Source organism: Manis pentadactyla, chromosome 16 (assembly GCF_030020395.1).
Source record: "Manis pentadactyla isolate mManPen7 chromosome 16, mManPen7.hap1, whole genome shotgun sequence".
NCBI lineage: Eukaryota > Metazoa > Chordata > Mammalia > Pholidota > Manidae > Manis > Manis pentadactyla.
In genome coordinates this window covers 73412995-73432270 of record NC_080034.1, presented here as the reverse complement: position 1 = coordinate 73432270, position 19276 = coordinate 73412995, and positions in this window count along the sequence as shown.

Genomic DNA, 19276 nt, shown 5'->3' with positions numbered 1-19276 from the left:
AGAAACTCCCAGATAACTTTTCAGAAGTGGTATACCAGTTTATTCTTCAATATAAGAGGTTCCATTCCATCACATCCTTGACAATATTTAGTATTGATAGTATTTCTCCAGATTGCTAAGGGTTCTAACATAAATATTTATTTTAACAGATAATTTTTCTGCATATATTAAGATGACATTATGTCTTTTATCTTTTATTTCATTGGTTTGAAGAACTCCACTTGTTGATTTTTGAACATAAATAACTTTGTATTTCTGAAAAAAATGCCTAAATTTATCATGATGTATTATTCTTTTTATATATTGATGAGTTTTGTTGGTTAATATTCTGTTTATTATTATTTCATCTGTTAGTAAAATTTCACATAATTTTTCTTCCTTATAGTATTATGTTCAGGTTTTGGTTTATAGGCTACACTGGACTCTAACAAAACAACAAAAGTTGTCTTTTTTCCTACTTTTTGGAAGAGCTTGTGCAGGTTTGGTGTTATTTTTTCTCTAAATATTTGCTAGAATTCATTGGGGAAATTGTCTGTGCCTACAGTTTTCTTTTGGAAAAATTTATAAATACAGGCCAAGAAAATTTTAATAGTTATTCAGATTTTCTATTTCTTTTTGTGTCAGTTTGAGAAGTTTTTCAGGACTTTTTTATTTCTAATACATTTTTGAACTTACTGACATGGAATATTCCATTATATCTTCTTGTGAAGTTTTAAAAATTATCAGTTCTGTAGTGATGTCACTGTAATTACATTTTCATTCCCTTCGTGCATTCTCTTTCACATATGTGTGTGCACACATACAAACACACGTGGTACACCAGGGGTTTACCAGTTCAACTATTTGAAGAGGCAACTTATGGCTTGGCTGTTTCTCTCCACTGTATTTTTTAAAAAACTGTTTAATCTCTGCCTTCTTTTCTATTTCCTCCCTTCTATTTTTGGGGTTTGATTGGACATTGTTTCCTAATTCCTATAATGGATGCTTATTTAATTGTGTTTTTTCCCTCTCTTTATTTTTAATTACCTGAATTTAAGGCTATGTGCTTCTCTGTAATTACTGTTTTAGCTACATCCCATTTTGAATTTTCACTATCACTCAGTTCAAAATTATTTCTAATTTTCATTATGACTTCTTTGGACACATAGGTTATCTAAAAGTGTATTTTTTAATTTCCAAATAGCTGGGATTAAAAAATTTTCATTATCCTACTGATTTGTAGCTAAGTTCTAGTGTGATCAGAGAGCATAACCATTCGACGTCAATGTCTTGGTACATTTTGAGACCTGCCTGTGGCCCAGTGTAGGAATCATTTTTGTGACACTCCCTGGGGATCTTCAGTTGTGAACGTAGTATTCTGTAAGGTCAGTGTGCGCTCCCTCTATATTTTAGCTGTGTTATATTGTACGTAATATCTAGAAAAGCTTCAATTCTTATGAAGCATTCTCCTTGCCTGCAGTAATGCTGTCTGCCTTAAAGTCACACCTTCGGTTTTCTCTTCCTCTTCGTTTCAGCATCTCTTACAGTTTACAGATACCTGGTAAGCAACGTGGGAGTGTGGTATATTACAGAGTAAATTCTCATTTACTTTTTCATATACCACAATTTGGCTTTCGTGTCACTGCCTTAAATAGCTCTGGCCCAGGGCCTTCCACGTCACCAAAGCTAACGCGTGCTCTGTTGTTTATATGTTCCTCATCTCTGTTTTATTCGACTCTGGTGAGCCCTCGCTGCGCCGCGGACCGCCCTCCTGTTTGGGGTCACACACGGCCTGGTTCTGCTCCGCACCTGCAGCTTCCGGCCCTTCTTAGATCTTCTTGCGCCCGTGCTTCGGGCGCTGCGGTTTCCTAGTGTTCTCTCCTCAGTCGGCTGCTCTTCTCATGCGACCTGCTCTGCTGTGAGGTTTATATATTGTGCTTATTATTTTCTCCCTGCTGCTGGCAACTCCAAAACATGTATCTTTAGTTCTGATCTGCCCTCTGAGTTTAAGACTTAGAAATCTTGCAGTCTGCTATAAAACCCACCTGGCCGTCCCATAGGCACCTTATACTTAAAATGTCCATAATTGTAATCATAACCGTCTTCTAAGATCCATCATCTTCAACAGGACTTCTGATTTGATTTAATGCCACAATAAATCTATTTTTTAGTAAAACAATAAATAGTCCCTTTAGGCCCTTCTGTCGTATCTTTAGTCATGGATACACAGAATCCTTTGTACAAATAAATTCTTGCACGAGAGCCCAACATGTAAATCAGAGAAAAGCGGACACGCCCTTCTCCAGGGCAGTGAAGGGTGTGTGTCCTTGAGGCCGAGGACCGCAGGGGTGCGACGCGGATCCCCGCTGTTTTTCTGGCTTCCTCCTCGCTACTGAACATGGCCACGACTGTGACAGTTCAGTTATAAAATTTTGCTTAAAGCTGTTCCTACCCGGACCGTCTTCCCTAATTGGGACCACCGCCCAGTGACAGTCCAGTTACCGCAACTGCTGCTATTTTTTGTCTTATAAACCTACCACCCTATTTCTCACTTAAATGATATTTCTCATATATTTTTTCTTAAAATATCATTCCCTGTTCTTTAATTGGTAATCCCTTTCTGTTCTTTAAAATTCAACTAAAGTGTCCCGTGGGAATTCTAAATCCTGTATCATGATATTTTCCTCGTCTCTGTTTCATTCGACGCTGGTGACCCCTTGCTGCGCCTCGGCCCGATACATCCCTACAAGAGCTGTGGAAACATTCAAGTCACTTTTCAAATCACATTAAAATTAGGCTTAGAATTCCTCAAAGCGGAGATACATACCTCTCCTTCGTAATGTCCCTAATGCTCAGCAGAGTGTAAGGCATATGGAAAATAGTGATAAATGCTTGTTGAATTGTCGAAGTAAACTGCATTGTAGTATATTAGTTCCAAAGCTGATGTAAGAAAATTGAATATTTTGTAAAATCACCTTAGAGATTACAAATAATTTTCAACTCAATTTTTCTAACTTAAACTCCATAACAATTTCATAAAATAAAAGCACAACTGTTACTTATCCAATTTTACACTTAAAAAAAGGAAGCGTAGAAATGTGGAATTTCGCCTTCACATATCTAGTTAAGAGCTAAACCAGATTGAGCTAGAAACTTTGGAATACGACACTCAGCATTTCTTGAAAGCTAGAACATTTTATTCGATATAGGGTCATCAAAGATTTTTGCGGGGGCCTCAGGTTGTGTCATTTCTTCTTCATGAAGAATCCATTGAGTTTTCATGATGTGAGTCAGTGTTTTGATAATATTCAAGGAATTGAATGGGCTGTAACTAAGTATCACTGTTGTATTAATGTAACATTTTGCCTTTATCTACTCTTTAAGTTTTCAGATTGCTTAATTTCCCCTTTCTCAGATATTTTCACATACATTAACAGGGCCTATAGCAGCGTAATTTTGGTTTTATACTATTTTCCTTAATCCCCAGTTTCAGATGTAAGTATGAGAAGGAAGTGTTTCCTGATTAGGGCTCTCTCTCCCACTCCAAATAGATTTGTATTTACGTGAGGCTCTTGTTTTATCAGACTCTTTCCTTACCTGTGTTGGACCATCTTTCTATTCTGTGCCTTCTTAGGAAGTGGCTGCATCTTGTCTGTTGACCTAATGCTTCTATTCTGCACAGGTTGCAGTTTTCTAACAGTGAAGGTAACACTTGTTTGATTTTTCCATAGGTGTTGTCTCTATATTTGGATAGAACTCTGACCTTGTTCTATTTTTTTCTTGCTGTTCTTAGAGCAGGTACTTTTATCTCAAGGGGTCAAATAATTTATGTGAATAAAAGAAAAATGCTTGACCTCATTTAAATTCTAGGCATGAGAGTCCAGATGGTCACAATTATTGCTGCAGGAAATTTTGCCCTAGAACTTTTTCCAAAAAGGTTTATCAGAGCCCAGAATTGTCATCAACTTTCATGAGGATCACAAGTTCTCAGCTCTCTGAAACATTTGGCCTGTTTTTAAGCCAAAAGTCTGGTGCACTGTAGGTATTTACATAAATTATCTAGAATTGTTATTTTATGCATATTTGCAGGATGAAACATAGACATTTCCCCTGATTTTAATAAAATTGAGTTGTATCTTGATAAATAAGTCACTTGAGATTAATTTAAATTGACTTAAATCTCCTGAACATTCTCTTAGCCATGTTCTTGTTACTACCTCAAGAAATCTTTGGGAAGAAGTAAAGCCTTTATTAATTACTATGAAATGCTGAGAAAGTACTCTAAGGCATTTATTCCTTTGCCAGCTGACCCTTCTCTAAGTTTCCTTTCAGCTCAAATGAACTGCACTAGAGCAGGAACATTCTGATGACGTGATACATCCAGTAAGTAGAATATTCTTTGCCATGCAGTCACATTACTAAAATACTGTAAAAAAAAAAAAAAAGAGAGACAGAAAGAAAGAAAAGGAAGAATCTTAGCTTCCCAAGAAGCCCTCCCCACAAAAAACAAATAAAATTGGAATAATGTTAAGAGGTCTGTTTTCACTCTATCAACTGGACTAAATTGACTGGGGAGATAGGAGAAAAGAAATATTTTAGATAAGCTAATATTGTATTGTCCTTTTCCTGTCAAATAATGGAGCTGTATGCTTGAGATGGAGATTCAGGTTATATTGTATTAAGTAAAAATATGACTTTTTTTTTTTTTTTTACAACTTATCTGAGAATTTTGACCTGGTTGACTGGATGTACATAGTAATAAGTAAAATTAAGCATGTCCTTCATGAACACTGATTGGATGATTCTGTCACAGCTCTTGATGTCCCCAGAGGGTCATTTTCATGGCACGAACAGATTGCATAGTGTTTGCCCCATCATAAACCTGGTTTAAATCCTTTCTGTATCTTGCTAGTTGAGTGAACTTAACCAACTAACATGACCTGTTTGTTGATCTGCTAAAAAAAACAGGTAAATAAGACTAAAAGCAAATAGGTTTGAGTTAATATAGACAACGAATGCCAGCTTACTCTATAGGAAAAAATGCTCTGTTCAATATACAGTTTTTGAAAAAGCATAATTGGTAATTCTCCCAAGTAGCTTCCCCCCAGTGTTCCCGAATGCTTCGTCACTATTCACATGTGTAAGTTCCACATCAGAATATGGCCTCAAGAATTGATGTCTGCATATCAGGCCAAGGATATAAACCTTTGATTGGCCTTTAATCTGATCCTCACTTTATGTAAAGTCAACCTTCTACTACCAACGTCTGGTAATATATTTTCTCTTTGTTAGTGGAAGCCAAAAAAGATTGAATTTGCACATTAAGATAATATAATAAGGATAATGAAGTTACTGTAGGATCATTATTCAAGCAGAGTCATTCCAAATAGATAGAAAAGTGAAATGAGTACAGAAAAAAAAAAGAGAGAACAATGACTGTATGAGTCAAAGGGCATCATCATTTTCTTATCAGTATCAGTCTGGAGTTTTCATTACAGCATCTTTACTTTTAGTTCAGTGTCCTGTTTTATTTCTAATGCAAACACTCCTAAAAAGTCTCTATATCTTTCTCTGCCATTTTGCAAATAATTCTGTACATTGACTTGGTGGGCCTTGAGTCTGGGTGGGCAGGATTTGCACAAGAAATGCTTGAGTAAAAGTTTCCTTTGTTAGTTTATTCCACAGCCTTAAAACAGGGCTTTGGCCTCTCAGCTCTTGTCCCAGAAAAACTATGAGCTAAGGTAGAGGGAGAGCTGGGGAAGCAGATCCATGCGTCCAAGTGGGAGGAGGTTTTTTTTTTACTAATAAGCTGGCCACTAGTCTCCAGGGTCCATTTCCCTAGCAGCCAATTCACTTAGAAAAATAAAATGTCATTTAATTGGCAGGAAAATTGCTTAAGTTCTGTGTGACAAACTCAAAGAAATACATTCTGTAGATGGGAAAGGAAAAAGAAAGGGATATAAATTAAATGTTAATTATGAAGATGATTAAAATGCAATAATATACAAAATTCATCTAGCGCCTTAGTAATTGACACAAAATTGCATGAATTTGGGATGTATAATCACAATCAAACTAATATTACGAACTTAAAAAATAAATTGCTTAAATTGATGCTTACATTCCATTGTGTTGACAGCTATCTACTAAATCTGTAGAGAATGCTAATTTGATAGGAATGACTTGCATTTAAAAGCCAGTTCAGATTTTAGGTTAATTGGCATCCACTTAACTTGTGAAGTCTACCTTGTTAAATATAAATTTAAAAAAATTAATGCCAGTAGAAGTGAGAAAACTATTTGATGCTAGGCAGTAATTAACTACATAAAACCAAAATTCAAGAAACTGGAAGTTGGTAAAGATGCAAAATCCTTTACTTGCTCTTGAATTTACAAATCAATCATGTGTCAGAATGAAGTGAAGGAAAATAAGCTGCTAAATGGTGTAAGAGAGAGATTGGAAAATCCAGAAGAAATGTAAGCACATAGGTTAATGCAGAAAGGAACAAAATAAATCATGAAAAAAACATATCTCCCTCAAAAAATATTGTACCTCTCTATAGGTTTTATTATTCTTAACATCTCTGAAGATTCATTTTTTATGCAAACTGCTTTTATTAATATTATATCACATAGTTTACTATATTCTAATCTAAAGGATGATGTCAGTGGACAGGTTTAGTACCTATGTTCTGAAATAACATCCCTCTTCTCTCCTTTATTTTCTGAATTTTTCATTCTTCAACTCAACATGTGCTCATTCATGAGCTCTTGGATTTGAAGCACTGAAGGGGTTACTGGGACATCGATTTCCTAAACCAAAATCTATATAGCTATGAATAGGGGTGGTTAGCAATTATGAGAGGACTTTTCCTGTTAACAATTTCTCAAGAACAGATAGGGACAAAGGCAAGCATGAATGAAAAGAGCTGATCTAGAGCCAAGAATGTCAGGCACCTTGGCAGAGGGAATCTGAGAAGCACAGGATAATAATATATAGAATGCAGATGGAGTGTGGGGTCCCACAGTGATGGGGGTTTTATTCATTTTGGCGTTTTCTTAGAGCTGTGAGGTTGGGAAAGGTTAGGGAATTTGTGAAGCAGACAGCTTTGGAACGAGTAAAGCATAGTTCTATCCCTGAGGACTCTCAGTGCAGTAGAAGACTTGTGATTGCTTGAGTCTTGCTTTGTGTACTCTGGCGACTGTAGGTTCCAGCTGCAGTCTGTTCGAACATAAATTCTAGCTCTTCAACTTGCTGTGTTTGATTTTGTGCAAATTACTTCAATTTTCTGCCCTCAGTTTCTTCAGATTTAAAATGACCCATATGTAATGGAGAGCCTGGGAGCATAATAACAAACATACAACATGATGAAGAAAGAATGAGAACACAGTTCTGAACACACATTTCAACTCAGAAGGGCTGAACCAGTTCATGTGCTAAACAATAATAACACAACATAAATACAGCACAGAGAAAACTGCAATACTTAGGATTAACATCTCTGAAAAGTTTCTAGACTTAAAAGGAACACTACACAGCAACGAAAAATGAATGAGAATAGACAAGATGGTATGAGAAGTCTTGTCAGCTGCTTGGCAGTGGGATGGATAGTGGGGCTGGGGAAGGATGCCACCTTAATGCACTGAGGAAAGAGCATTTATAAATTAAATTCTATACCCAGCCAGAATAGTAGTCATAGGTGATGGGAAAAGCATTCTTAGTTACGCAATGGCTTCTCTTTTATCGTTTTACAAGGAGTATATTAAGGAACTTCTCTAGGAGAATAAAGGAAGAAATCAAGAAATAGAAATCCATAGGGAAAGAAAAGGCACAGGAAAACCAAACAATATAATTCAGTCAATCAAAAATGTCTATGGGAGGTGGGGGAAGCAGTGTGGGAAGAGTTTTAAAAAATGAAATACAGAATGAGTGGGCAAATAGACATATATTTATACTATCTATCTATCTATCTATCTATCTATCTATCTATCTATCTATCATCTATCTATCATCTACATTCAGATTTAAGAAGAAAAAGCATATAATTAGAGCAATACAAGCAGAGAAAGAAGTTTAATAAAATTCGATATCTGGTTTTGAGAAAACATTTTATCAAACATTTTGATAATTTTTTTCTTATCAAACTAGGAAAGGAATAAAAATCTTTTATCTAACATAGGACATCTCCCAACAGCTGTAACACATGGTTCGGTTCCTAACATAGGGAATAGTAAACACATTTCCTTTGGTCGTGACAAAGGCATTAAAGCCCAGAATTACCTCATTTTTTAGAATGTAGTCAGTAAAGGTAAAAGAAAGAGAACTATAAGTATTAAAAAGAAAGAAAACAATTTTTTATTATTTACTGGTGATGCAACCATGTATTATAAAAAAAAACACAAGTCAAAGAATATACAGGCAGATTATTAGAATGAATAACAATAGCACAGCCGCTAAGGCCAAGAAACAGAGAACATAGGAAACGCAAGTAAAAAGAGACAGAAACACACAGGAAGTGGAAAATCTTAATTCACTTCTCCTGGTACATGCCAGATCAAGCAGATAAGTAAAGGTATAGATTTATATCAGGTAATTAATACAGTTCCCATGATTGGTACATTAAAGTCTGCACTCAAATAGAGAATACACATTTAAGATCCCATGGAACCATCACAAAAATTTACCATACATTATGCCATGTGGAGAATCTTAATACACTTCAAAAAAAAAATGGAAGACAACTGTCTTAGTCAGTGAGGGCTGTTGTGACAAAGCACCATAGACTGGGGGGCTTAAACAACATTAATGCTTTGCAGTTCTTGAGGTTGGGAAGCCAAAGGTCACAGAGCCGCCAGCCCCTGGTGAGAGGTCTCTTCCTGGCTTGTAGATGGTGCTTCTCTCTGTGTCCTCATATGGTGGGTGGAGACAGAGGGTAACTCTCTGGCCCTTTCTTGCAGGGACACAAATCCCGCCAGGAGGGCCCCTCACCCCCTTCAGAGGGCTCATCTGAAGTTAATCACCACCCAAAGGCCCCACCACCAAAACACCATCACACTGAGGGTCAGGGTTTCAACATATGAATTCTGGATACAAACATTCAGTCCATAACAACAAGAAATCCTAATTGCAATGCAAAAAAAAAACCCAAATTAATAGAAAAACATTGAAAAGTTACCCAGCCATGCAAAAAATCAAGCATTCCCCATGAACCAACTCTTAAGGAAGGAAATTCAAGCTGGATATGCAGAACATTGAGAAATATACTACAGTGAAAAGACACCTATAAGAGCCTACGGCGCACAGCTAGAGGCCACACTTCATGGGAGACGTATAGCACTAAACAAGTCAATTTAAAGTAAATTAATAAACATCTGAATAAAAAATTTAGAAAAGGATGATCCAAATGAAAGAATAAAAGGAGACAAAAGGAAAGGATAAGGAGGTAAAGCAGATACAAATAAGTTAGGAAACAAAATTAGTAGAATAAAAAGATGATAGTTTTTTGGAAAAAAAAACAAAAGCTACCATCAGCTGACCTAGTTAAGGCGTAACAGATGGTGCTGGAGGGTGGGGGCAGGCGTGGGGAAAATGCCAATCAGCCACAGAAGAGTTTTCATGTAGAAATAACCATTAAATCTAAAAGCATTTGAGAAATAGTCCTGAGCCAACTTTTCTCAAACCCTTTACAATGGCATAAAAGCCTTATTAAAATGGATAGTCTCAGAAGTTATAAGCAGAACAATTTCCATACATTTCTATAGAAATATGGAACCCTGCCAAGATGCTGGCTTCTCCAGCAACCCAGGCCAGAATGCTTTCATTTTGAATTCTACCAAACTCCTAAGAGCAGATGATGCCAGTACCATTTAAACTGGTCCAGAAAATAGGAAAAGGAAAGCTTCAAACTTCTTTTTTTTTAATCATATTAATAGAGCTAAGAAAAAAAAATCATACATATCTGTATATGCTGGAAATAATTTGAAAATGTCAAAAATCATTTCTGGTTTCAAAACACTCAACCATTTCTTAACATGTTAAATTACAGGTTCATCTGAGCATTAAAAGCCAGATTTATACTTGATGGAAAACATTAGACATATTTACATTAAAGTCAGGAATAAGGCACGCTACCAATATGAGCATTAATATTCAGCTTTGCTCTGGAGGCACTAGCCTCCAGGCTGTTTGAAGTTACCCTAAAAATAAAGTTATATGTGAATAAATTAGGGTACAATAATGTATTAGATTAAATCTGTAGTTCACACATGCAACTGGCATTCAGTTAAATGCTACGATGAGAAATAGACCCATTTGTAGTTGGAACGGGAAAGACCAACAGTCCAACAGAAAACAAAATAGAATAGATACAGACAGATTTTAAGAAAAATAAATACTAGATGTTTAATCTTATTCATAGAAGAGAAGTGTGTTTAAGGCGCGAATTTTATCAGACCAAATTAGCAAAAGCACAGAAATTAAATAATATGTTCTATCAAAAGTCCACAGAAGCAGGGACTCCCCTGTGTTTCTGGTAGGAGTGCAAGTTCTTACAAACCCAACGGAGGATAATTTGGAAATACCTATCAGAATTGAATAAATATACATTTCATGCATGTGAAACTACACAGGTAAAGCAGTTTTTGCAGTACTGTTCCTAATAGCAAAAGATTGGAAACAACTTAATATTCATCTTTAGTGGCCAAGTTAAATATATTACACATTCCATATAAACAAATGCAGTTTTAAATAAAAATGAGAAATCTATTCTATAGACTGACATAGAAATAAAATATTTCTGGGAATACAAAGTGAAGATGCACAAAACAAAATAGTATACACAGCATTCTATCTTCTGGTGGGTGACAGGGATGGGGGAAATAAGAATATACTTGAATTTGCTTGTAAGTTTAGAAATACATGTTGGAAAGACAAACAAGAAACATTTATTATGGCTACTTGAGATCAGGGATGGCAACTAGGGTCTGCTCAGATGTTAAATAAGCTGAACAAGGGACAATCTAGTAAATATGTAAATCATGTAAATGTATTACTTAATCAAATGTAGTAATATACATGTGATAAATATTATAACTGGGGCATAGCAAGTACCAGGGAAATGGTGATAACGGGATATTCAGTGACGTCCACCTGGTAGGAAAGTTTGCAGAGATAAAATCCTAATAATATAAATATTAAGTCTAGGATGTTGAGCAGAAATCCACCAGGGAAACAGGGTGGCAGAAATGCATTCAGTCATTCAAGCTGAATCAAAACTGTATGTAGACATGTCCAGGTTGTGGGGGTTGAAGGTTTTCCAGCCTGACTCTGCCTGTGAATCTGGTGAACAAGCCGTCCTAAGTCTCTCCATAGTGAAATAAGTAGAAAGTCTACATGGTTTTAGAAATATGTCTTTTCGAGTGCATTTTTTTTTGTGAGACCAATATCAAAATAAAACGGTTAGAAAAAAGTCATATCTTCATTTATATGCAAATTATTTTATTAGCGCTTCAATGTCCAGATTTTGTCTATACAATTAACAAAGTGAACCACTCATTACTATGAAATGAGCTGACTACTTTTCCCAGGAGTGTGATAAATCTAGGGCTGAACAATCTTTATTTTCCCTCTTGGTTCCCTCTGCGATGATTGACAAGGATTTGACAAATGATGGAGTCAGTTCCGAAGCACGGAATCATCTTCCATTTCTCATCTTTCAAATTCTACGCATGGTATCTCACCGAATCCCACCCGTCCCCTTTCTGAAAAACCATTTTATCATTCTTCCTACTTTTGTACGTTCCCATTGCTACCATCTTACTTTGCACCTCCCCAGCTCCCATTCTGACCCTTCTCTCATTTTTATCTGCATGAAGAATTTCCTAATGCATTTTCCTCTCAGATTTCTTCTAATTTGAGGACACTGTCGTAGAAAATTGTAAGGAAGATTTATGGAGTTACTAAGCTTAAGTAATTTTGAGGCACATACTGACTTATTGAGGCACTTTTTGAATTCTTTTCCAGGACACATTCTCTTCCTTGTGGACCGCTGCCCTAGTGGCCAATAAAAGCTCATTAACTTGGACTTTACCAATTAGAAATGTGTTAAAATGCAAGTGGAGGTAGAGCAAAAGTTCTTCCTGTATTTCTTATATAGAACATTTTACCAAGCACATTAACAGTATCATCAAGACTGCTTGGGTAATTTCTAAGCTGTTTAAGAGAACAAATTGTTTTCAAGCATTGGTAGGCAGTGTAGAAGAATCTATTTACATAGAAATTATTTGCTAATTACAAATCATTATTAGCTATTAACTAAGAAAAGTCACTTAAAGACAACTAAGAAGCAACAGTTCGTTAGATTTGTTCTAATTATGGGGACTGCAGAATAATAAAACTGAGGTTAATAATAGTTCATAATCCACATTTCTTTTCATCAGTTAAAATACACATACTCTCATTTCCACCAGGTCAAATGCTTGTGGTTTTACTGGACCTGCGAAATGTCTCAGGACAAAGTAATTTATATATAAGAAAAGCTGATAAATTGTATTAACTCAAGAAATCAGATACTTCAAGGTAGACACATTCCCTGGATTTTTTAAAGCTTATAATGAAGACAGTAGAACAACACAGTCCCAGAAAAGACAGCTACAGGGGAAGCAAAGATAAGCATTTGTTTTCACTTTGAAAACGAACTCACTGCCAACAGGTTTTGGGCTCCTGCACAAGTCTTTCCAGAATTACACAAAGATTTCAGAACAGAAGAGAAACAATGACCAAAATTACTTTTGATTTAGCACGTTGTTCCTCAAGTCTGGACAGACAAACATTAAAATAGGTACCTGGTCATGTGCCATGGAGGGCAAATTAGAGGAGGAGAGGAACTCGTTTCCTGTCCTGTAATTCCATGCAGACAGGTGTCAGCCCAGCTGATACCAGTGGGGTGCAGTATTATAGTCTCCATGTCATGAAAAAAAAACATAGAACGTGGGTAAAATCCTGGTTCTGACACACTTAATCCATGGGTCATGCTTGCCTTGTAGAACTGGTGGAAAATCATGAGAGTTACTTGCTTATCTAAGTGATTTGCAATCTACGTATTACTCCCTGGAAGTAGGTGGCATCATTTCTAGCTGCTAGTGGACACGACTAAACACATAGACTGAGATTGACAAGCCAGTTGATAGGACTTGGAAATGATCTTCTCAAGTGGTTGCATAAAGTAAAAGACATGAAAAAAGAAAGCAACATTATAGGAAAACTGTGTGCACATCATATCAAACAAAGTTTTTGTGCCAATATCTTTATATGAATTTGTGTGGAGTCAGAGAGCAGGATGGGTGAAGATGGCAGCACAGACACGTGACTGCAGTGTTTAGCTTCTGGATAGAGTGGGGGGTTCACAGGCCTTTAATATATTCTTAAAACAAACAAACAAATAGCACTATGTATTACGCAACAGAACTCTGTCATAAAAGGAGAATCTCAGGATTCATCCGTCTCTGTGTACCTGACAGGCCCTTAAGAGACTGGCAAATTATTCAAAGAAGGCGTTTTTACTTTTAACAACCAACTGTCAACTAAGTTCAATAAAATCTTTAGTGTCTTGTCAACTTTCAAAAAAGCATTTGAATTTCTTGAGCTCTTTGATTCTTCTGCTAGAGCCCATATTTCTCCAAGTCCCCAAATACACTAGCATTTTAGTCGGTTGGTAATATGTCTTCACTGTGGCACTGTGAGTAAGTATCTCCCTCATGGATGTTCTGTGTGTCTGAAGGTTTTGGTCCCAACCTGGTTCTTCAGTATGAAAATAAAACACCCTATGAATTCAGCCAGTTTGATAAAAAAAAAAAAACTCTTTAATGAAGTAATGAGTTAAGCCAATGATTTTAAGTAATTTAGCAAACAACTGCTTGAACAACAAATTTTTATAAAACCTTCAATGGGTTTTGTTGACAGAGAGAGTGTTATGCTATTTAGTCTATTGGGTGACCATCTGCCCAGTGCTCCCACTGGGCACGCAGGTGCCTTTGTGATGAGCAGGGCTGACCCGTGAGGAAAAGCCGGAGAGGGAGCAGTGCCCTCCATGGCGGTGCCCAGCCTGAGGGAGGCCCCATGGGTTTCCTGCCTGGCCCAGCACCCTATTCAAGCCTGGTAGGTCTGTCTGGTCGCAACTCTGATCACACGCCCATGGGGCAAGACGCTGTGGGGAAGCACTTGGAAGTCTGAAGGGAAGACCCAGAGATGCCACAGGGACAGGAGGGTCCAGGAGTGCGTGGCTGCACAAGGGCACGCACAGCTATGAGGACAGGAGGGAACAGCTTGTACTGAGTGAGGGGACAGAGATTGTGTGTTCCAGTGGGGAGGGGACAGACCACATGCTTTGCTGAGAAGGATCATTCTTGTGCAGCCGACGCCCTAAGAAACAAACCTTGGTCAGAGGTGTCTGTCCCCCAGTAAGATGTTCCCAAGGATAGGTGGACCATTTTCCTCCTTTTTGCTACAGATTGCGTGGCACCACAGCCATGACCATTAAAGTAGTTGGGAATCTAGCTCAATTTAAGAGGTGACAAAATGATTTTTGAAACATTTATTTCAGGTGCTTGTGCAAATTATAAGGTATTCTTCTATATTCACTTTTAATGAAATATAATGCTAATCTCATTCTAACAAGTGGCCAGGATGATAATTTTCAGGACACTGGCCTATTGAAATATTGCAAAATAGCACTAAAAGGTAGGAAGAAATAAGAAACAAACAATACCCCATCTGGTAGTCCGTACTATCGCCATGTAGAAGAGGGGACACAGTGTAGGGCCCTGCCAAGCCCTGGGCCAAGACGGAACGTTGGTGTTCGGGTGTCAGCTGAGCTGCTGAGCCTGCTGCCTGGCTTGGCTGATGCTTACAAAATTCCCTGCCAAAGGTTTATAATGAAGAAATAATAATAAAAGAATGCTTATGGCATTTCCTTCTTGAAGTTTGTGATGCACAAACTCATGAAAGGCTCTGGGAAATCCTACTTAAAGAAGCCCACTAAATTTTACTTCTTCTAAACCCGTCTGCTATGGAATCCTCATGTTGAGAAACATGTACCCAATTTCCATGAAACCACTTGTCATTGCAATGCATTGTGGGAGATGCCGGTCTACACATCGGAGATCGTATCCCTGCTGTGGCAGTGAGGAGATGTGGGAGGAAGCACTTCGTCTGGGAGACCGGAGAGGCAGAGACCCAGGCCTCCAGGGGCTGATGTGGGAGGACCGGCGGGTGAAACAGGGCTGTCGGTTTTGCTGAAGGTCAAATGATTTATTTTAGCACTTGGAAACCAGGGTATGTGTAAATGTCTATGATAAGTTTAAGAAATTACTGGGAGTAGTTCTATAAATAGAGCAGACTTTTAAAAAATATGAAATGTTCTTCTTAATTTTTCTGGAAAGTCTAAGAATATCTTTAGAGAGTTGATTCAGAGAGAAATATTCCTTTCTTCTTCTAGAGAACTTCCCTTGGAGCCGTGCATAAGTGGTGGCATTTCTGTTTAGTGCCCCCTCCCAGCCTTACTTCTCTTGCCTTACTGACCTGTCCTCTTTGGGGAGGGGTCGTCCACGGTCATGAGGGTGGCTGAGGGTGTCCTGGCCCCACACAGAGCACTGGGAGCGCCAGCACAGCTGTCAAACACTCCATTTTGGCTGCACCTTCTCTGGCTCTTCCGTGTTCATGTAAGCCCCTGAATAGAAGGCAAAAGGGGTAGATGGTGGGTAGATGGTCCGCATATTTCTGGGGTAGTTGCTTCATTCCAAAGCAGAGATTTAATGTCAAGGTTCTTCTTGAAACTCAGGGAAAAAAAGAAACTGATGGGAGAATGTGTCTTACTGTATAATGTTGTAAATATTTAATATTACTAGTGTGTACCTATGAATCACAAAGTAACATGCCAGAAAACAATTGCTTGTTTTTTATTTTTCCAAAGATTTATTTCCCTAAAATACAAGCGTTGGATGTAACAGTTATGAAGAGGGAAGAGAGAATGAGAGAGAGAGAGAGGGGTGGGGGTTGGGTTTCTTTTTATTAATTTACAGTAATTATTTGTCATGAGAAAATCATTCAAATTCTAACTCAGAGAGAGAACAACTGAGATTGTTCTCCCTGAAAGCAAAGCTTTTATGTACTTAATAACAAAAGATTTGTGTCTCCCATAGAACCAAAAGTGATCTGAGGGTCTATTGCAAAGAAAAACTTCCCCACAAGATTTCTGACATTGGAAGATCTCTATCCTGGATCAAACAAACTATATATATATATATATATATATATATATATATATATATATATATATATATATATATATGAAATAAAAATCTGTCATACTTGCATAGTACTATATGCTTTCACAAAATAATAGTAAAATAATAGCTATAATGAACATGAATATGACTTAGTACAGGCAACACTGACAGATGGTAAATACACACTGGGTGAAAATCAGCTGATAATATATCATCATACTTACAAATGAATGCATAGACTTCCCTCACCTCCTGCCGTGCTGCTAATTTTGCTGGTGTTAACTCTCTAAAGCATCCATTCCACACATCAATCAGTCCAATTTGCCCTTATTTCTAAGGCTCTTTCACTTGCACAACTGTTTGAAGGTATTAATTGAGAATCACAAAGGACATCTTTGTTTCTTGAAACATGATTTAATGAGATAATGAGAATGATGGGCAAAATTGCATTAGGATTTAAATGGTCAGCTGAGCACCCCCAGAAGGGGATCTGCTCTGCTGTGACCCTGCTGTCAAAGGTGGCAGCATTGGACTCTGGGGTCCTTAAGAGTCCGAGGGCTCCTTTAAAATGATGATGCTCATAGTCACATGGCTGGGAAACCAAACATCATGGACAGTGTGGGTCTGGGAAGGCAGTCCAGAAGCACACTGTCACACTGTCTTTCCTGAGATACAAGGGCTATCTTGATGTGAAGCTGACCTCATATGCCCCTGAAGGTCATGGCCCTCCACACTCTCCATCCAAACAATGTCTAGGACTGGTCTTCTCAACAGACAGATGGGAAACGACAGTCGTTAAGTGCCCTTCCAGCTATGCTTCTTTATTCCTTCCATCACCATAATGGGAATTTTCTTGCCCATACATGGGCCTTTCGTATTAAGTAGGTATCTGTTGCCTGGTGGTTCAGAACCCACCCTTGAGAATACTTGAGTTGGAGACATGCCTTCTTTACAATACTTCTGTGCAAGCTTGGGAAAGTTATTTTTCCTCTCTAAACTTATTTCTCCTCTGCAAAACATGGATAAAAGTATTACCTATTTTATGAGGATTAATGAAAACAAAATTCATTCAAATTATTAAGCACATGCTGGTATGTGAAAACTAATTTGAAGACTCACTGTAATTGTAATCTGAACTGGATTTGAAGAAAATGTGACAATAATTGTACTGGCAGAAGATTACAGTCCTGTGTCCTCCAATGGAGGGTCCACGTCTGAACCGCTAACAAGGCCAGAAGATCCTGAAAAGAGGAGACAAACTAAAGAAACTCAAAACTGCTCTCCATTCAAAGATCACAAGTACTGCATCTCTATTATTTATTTACAATGATAAGAATGTCATTGATTTAGTTATTAATTTCGCATATAAATAAGGAATAATAGATTTTGTACTTGTTTACACAAAAAGCTATAAAATGCTTTTCTTAGTCCGAGTTTTTTCATTGGTCCCAACATAAACAAAATGGAAATGAGGAACTTTAAAGACTAGGACATGAATTTTATCGAATTGCAATGTAAAGTCATTTGCATCTCTCTGGGAAGTAAGGCTGTCCTCTCAGAGTTCTTTGTGGCACAAGGACACATACAAAGCCAATTACGACACATAAATTATATACAGTATTTTTTCACTTACAATTTGGTCCATGAAAAGTGTCCATAATATGCTCAGTGATGCCTAATTTGGTGTTTTAAAGCAATAGATAATTTCAGGTTTAGCTCCTCTTAGCCATTGGAGTCCTATGTTGTGTAACTTTCAGCTAGAAAGAAACCACTAGTCTTATTACAATATAAACAAATGAAAGAATTAAAACCACCACGAGAGCTCAGTACTTTCTCCCCAATTCTCTAAACGCACCAACAGCCAGTGCCTTTCAGTCACCGAGTTACGTGCCACTGGGCCTTCCTCCACGTCACCCCGAGGGCATGAGGGCACCAGGGCTCTGCTGTCGGAGAGCCGGCTGAGTCCTGGTCTAGAGCTCGGATCTCACAACTGACCTTGACCACCCGACCTTGACCACCGTGGGATTTCATGACTTCACTGCGCTCTTTCCCCTTTGAAGCCTGAACAATATTTTACAACTAAAGGAATAGGCTACCCATACGGGCCTTTCCTCCAGTTTGAGCTTCTGTCCTGCCCCGGGTGTCTGTGACCTCTGCCCCTGACCCACTACCTACTTTCTGGGGTGCTGGGCAGAGAGAATGCCAGGATGGAGGGAATGTACCAAACCACAGAGGTCGTTTTCTGTTTAAAGGAGTTTGTAAGAGAGCCTAGGAAATATGAAACCCATTGAGGTTCTGCCCAGGGAAAGGACGCCCCCTCTGCCTGATGCTCTCTTGCTTAATCCATGGAAAAAGATTCAATCAGAACAAGTCGTTGAGTTTAAGGTCAAATTGAAATTCTTTTCCCACCTCCTTTCATTTTTTCCAAGCCAAACATTTCACTGGCTCTAATGCAGAAAGCATAGAAGTTTATCCTTGTTTGCCCCAGAAACCCTGTTATTTTCATCTTAAATAACCACTCTCTCTGCTTGGAACTTTTCACCCACTCCCGAGTGAGGTTTCACTGGATCTGCTGTCCTATGGTTTGTCTCGATTTGTACCATTTAAGTTCACAGATACACAGGCCAATGCATTTAATTTTGCTGACCCAGAGTAATCAGCGGCAATACCCCACCTTTAAGGTTTCTATACAGCTCAGACCTTAAAATTCATCCATCTTTGTAGCACGACTCCTGTAAAGATTGTCTGTAAATATGATCTCAATTGTATTTTCTTTCATTTTTCTCTTTCACCTATTTTGACTAGGTCTTTGTACAAATTAACAAATAATATTCGCTCATGTAAAAGTCACCAATGATGTCCATCTTACAAAATCCAATAGTCATAAATGTAAAATCTGCACCTATAAAACTGCTAGGGGAAATAGCAAAGAAAACTCTGAACTTGAGTTTGCCAGGCAAAGTCTTCTTAGGTATGATAGGAAACTTAATTCATGAAAAAGTTGTTACACTGGG